The sequence below is a fragment of the Brassica oleracea genome, chromosome C1 (assembly GCF_000695525.1).
Source record: "Brassica oleracea var. oleracea cultivar TO1000 chromosome C1, BOL, whole genome shotgun sequence".
Classification (NCBI taxonomy): domain Eukaryota; kingdom Viridiplantae; phylum Streptophyta; class Magnoliopsida; order Brassicales; family Brassicaceae; genus Brassica; species Brassica oleracea.
In genome coordinates, this window is record NC_027748.1 from 6,928,494 (window position 1) to 6,928,830 (window position 337).

Genomic DNA, 337 nt, shown 5'->3' on the forward strand with positions numbered 1-337 from the left:
CTCTGTTTTTTCAACATTCATGGCATATTATTAAAGGGGATTTGGTGGAGATGGTGAATGATTTTTTGGTGTCTGGAGAAATGGATTCAAGGTTAAATATTACTAATATTTGCATGATTCCAAAGACGGAGAGACCTACAAGGATGATGGAGTTGCGACCTATCAACTTATGTAATGTAGGGTATAAGATTATTTCGAAAGTTTTGTGTCAACGGCTGAAGGTATTGCTGCCTTCCCTAGTTTCAGAAACGCAATCGGCATTTGTGGCAGGGCGACTGATCTCTGATAATATCCTTATAGCACAGGAAATGTTTCATGGATTACGGACTAATGAGGC

The 337-nt window shown here is 39.2% G+C and overlaps 1 protein-coding gene across 1 annotated transcript in view; it reads right to left on the minus strand.

Moving 5' to 3' along the window:
* LOC106330255 (ethylene-responsive transcription factor ERF091-like) overlaps positions 1 to 337 on the minus strand; it is a 16,590-nt gene that overhangs the window by 14,787 nt on the left and 1,466 nt on the right. The window lies entirely within an intron of this gene.